Here is a 3,923-nt window from a genome sequence, read left to right on the forward strand (position 1 = left end):
CTGGGTGTCAGCCAGCTCGCTACACTCTCAGCCAATGAGAGACTGGGTGTCAGCCAGCCCTCTACATTCTTAGCCAATGAGAGACTGGGTATCAGCCAGCCCTCTACACTCTCAGCCAATGAGAAACTGGGTATGTCAGCAGTCTACACTCTCAACCAATGAGACACTGGGTATAAGTCAGTGCTCTACACATACAGGTAGGGGACCAGACACCTATGCGCCATGGATTCCTCCTCCCACAGCCCGCAGCCCCGCCCACAACGAGGGCGGGGCCACGTGACTAGCTTGGGCCAATGGGACGTGACGGTGTATCAGGGTTGTCCCATTGGAATGCTGGACTTGGTCCCTTTAGGATGCCAGTTATTAAGGAGTTCTGCTCCCCCCAACTCAAGTGAAAATCTATCTGAAGAGAGGCCTGGAGCTTGAGAGGCCCATTGAGCCTTCCAGACCCAGCTGATGCCAGCAGACAAGTACTGTCCAGCCACGCAAATGCGTGCAAGTCAGGAGTGAGGGTTACGCCGCTGTGTTTTGTAGTCATTCCTGGGCACTGACAGCTGGGGCCCTCAGCAAATCCAACACAGACGGGCTGCGTTGCTTATTTACAGTGTTATTTATGATGCAGTTCAGGAAATAACAGGCCTACCTGACTCTTTTGGGGCATAGGGCCAGGAAAGAACGAGTAACTGAAGGAATGAGTAAGCAAACATATATGCACACGCGTCGTAAGTAATAGTGCTAACCCTCAGAAGATAGGTGTTCCTGGAGAATGTGTCTCGTGTGGGCACGCCTCAGACACAGGGATCAAGCACAGAGGTTGTCCGTGCTGTGACTTCTCGTTTATAACAACGCTGGAAGCAGAGGACAGAATTTTTTTCAAAGGAGATCTGGAACTAGACAAATGCTGAGTCACGAGAGACGTCCCCCCCTAGTGGAAGTCACAGGAAATGCATCACGAACGAGCAGGACGTTTCCATGTGGACCCAGATTCCAATTTCATCGCCTGGGAGATAGGCTGGAGCTGGGCAGAGGGAGGGTGGGAGAGAGGCAGTGGGGTGAGCAGCGGCCTCGTGACAGATGCACATGGAGCACCAATGGCACTGCGGGCTCCGCAGGCTCTCGGGGTCTTGGCTCCCAGGGGGGAAATATCTCCCCCAGGGAACACAGCAAATACCCTGTTAAATTCTGAGCTGCAACTGCCAGCTGGCCCCTCTGGGCTCCCGGGGGCCTGAGATGAGCACGGAAAGGAGTGTCCTGACAGAAAGAATAGCCTGGGGTCAGCCTGAGGAGACGGCGCACCCACAAAGCAGTCAGGGTCAACTCTGTTTAACATCAATTCCTCCCCCCACCTCTGATGGTGCCTTAGTGGGTTCCGTTTCTAAAGGACCATGGACATTTACTGCTCCTCGCTCTGAGGCCGGAAGGCCAAGGCCACCATGCCCGCGGGGTGGGGCTGTGGTGAGGGCCCCTGTGGCAGCAGCCCACTGCGGACTTCTCACGTGGCGGGAAGAAGGAGCTCCCTGGGGTCTGTGGACAGGAGCATTAGTCCCATCTCAGGACCCCGTCCTCATGGTCTGATCCCCCCAAAATCCCCCCCAGCCCCAGTGGGGCTGGACAGAGGCCCAGTGGGGCTGCTCCCAGGGGTGGACAGAGGTCTCAGTGGTGCCCAGCATTCCCACTTCTCCCTCTGCTCTGTGCTGTCTCCTTCCTCCTGGGGTGCTGCCCCCCAAAAGTGCTCCCAGGGACGTCATGTGTGTCAATCTCACCTCAAGGGGCCACCTGGTCACCAGCCATAAGGCTGAGGTGGCACCCTGCAGACAGCTGCACACACCTGAGGGTACTCTTTCACCAGCACACCTGCTTGCTCAGCGGGTTCCCCAGTGATCCTGCTTTATGGCCTAGATGCCCTTGTTGAAGGCCTAGCTGTCTGGAGGTAAGGTCTTGAGAAGAGGTGACTGGGCTTAGAGAAGGGCCGGAGGGAGGCCATGAGGGGACCAGAGCCCTGACTGGGCCCTCTCGCCCTCCCTTGCCAGAAGGCAGTTGTCTGCAAGCAGGAGCAGGGCTCACCTGAAATGGAACCTGCTAGCACCCTAGTTTCTGAGGTGTGAGAAATCAGTGCCTGCTGCCCCCACCCCCAACACACACACACACACCTGTGATATCTTGCAGCTGCAGAGCTAAGCTGTTCCCTCAAATCGTGAGCCTACGTCAAGGACTCTCTGGAGACATCTGCTCAGTCACAGCCAGCTTCACTGGCATAGTGGAGTTTACACACACACACACACACACACACACACACACCCCTCAGGACACCTCCCAAAGGGGGAGGACCTCAAGCTGCCCTTCTGTGCGGGTGGGGGGAGGGCAGGCGGAAGCCAAAGGGTGCAGCAGGAGAGGCGGCTCCCCTCCCCCACACTTCCCTCCTCTGGAAGAAGCAGGAAATTATAGGCAGCAGAGGGGAGGACAGCAAGTGGTGTTTTAAAAAAATGTCATCGGAATAAATTTAGAGACCTAATTAGCTTTATTAAACGATTCGGGGATCAGGCAGCTTCCCTCTCTGGCAGGCAGAAAGGCTCTGCACGGGGCTGTACAAATGGAAGGCGTCTGTAGTGCTATAAACCAGCCTCGCCTCAATAAAAAACACTGATTTTTTTCAAAAGAAATGTTCCTCCAAAACATGCCTCTGATTTATAAGATTATAGTTTATAATTACAATGTAATAGGATTTGTTTTCTGTTGCCAAACATGAAAAAATCTGCCTAGAAAGAAAAGGAAGGATTTTTTAGTCTGAGGAGATTCAGGCAAAGCCGCGTTCTGGGAGGGAAAGGCAGGTGCCTCGCCAGGGGCCCCCAAGCCCCAGATGCACCCCTTTAGCCTTCCCCTTTGGGGAGAGGCTGCAAGTGCAACTGGGGCCGGGATGAAGACTGCTTTGGGGTGGTGTGGGGGGCTGTTGCTTCTTTACTTTAGGAGTGGAGATTTCTTTTCTTCAGAGTCAACAGAGAAAACAACAAATAACCAAAGGACTGGGTAAAGTCTCCTAAGAGACCCAGCAGCTCTCCCCCCTCAGCAACCCCCACACACACACACCCACCGTGCTTATGAGCTGCAGGCCTTGCTTATCCCAACCCTCAAGGGCCAGGAGTGCTCACACCAGCTCCTCTGCCTCTCCCTGAGGGACCCCACCTGCCAGAGGGGCTCCCTGCCACAGCTGCATGCTGTATCATCATAAGAGCCCCCCCCCACCCCGTTCCAAATCCCAACCCTGACATGGAGCCCAGGACACTTTTCTCCAAGACCAACAACGTCTGAGAGAAGGTCCCACCTCTTCAGGTCTCACACAAGAGGGATATTGCTATGTGAAAGAGATGAAAGCCTTTGCTCATGTGTGCTTGTCCCTGTTTAGATAAAAATTAAACCTCCCTGGTGGTGCAAGGGGTTAAGTGAAGCTCTGTGAGGCTACCTGCAGCCACTGCAGCACGAGTTCCATCCCCGGCCAGGGAGCGACCCACATGGCACAGCAGCCTTCTCCTGTCTTGTCCACTGCTCCCCTCAGCAGTAGATTTCAGTCCATCTACCTGTTCTGTTCCCCACTCTGTCTCTGGTGAATCCTCTCATCCTCCTCACCTCTGGCTTGTACCCCAGTTCTTGTATACATAAATAAATAAGCCTTAAAAAAAAATTAAACCTCTGGAAGCATCCAGAAGGAAGAACAGAGGTTACTGTAGGGGAGGTTACCTGGTGAGCAGCTGCAGGGATAGAGAACAAGATGTCTGTGGAGACAGAGCCTTCAGGACACCCAGCACCCATGATGGCCGCCAGCCCCCAGCCAAGTATCTCTCCCAAGAAAAAGAGGGACCTTTTTCCTCTCACCAGGCCCCCAGCTGCACCCGCCATAGGGGATCCCTGACCTTGTCCAGGCTTAAGCA

This window comes from Condylura cristata, unplaced genomic scaffold (genome assembly GCF_000260355.1).
Source record: "Condylura cristata isolate star-nosed mole 26May11 unplaced genomic scaffold, ConCri1.0 scaffold00032, whole genome shotgun sequence".
In the NCBI taxonomy this organism is placed as follows: Eukaryota; Metazoa; Chordata; class Mammalia; order Eulipotyphla; family Talpidae; genus Condylura; species Condylura cristata.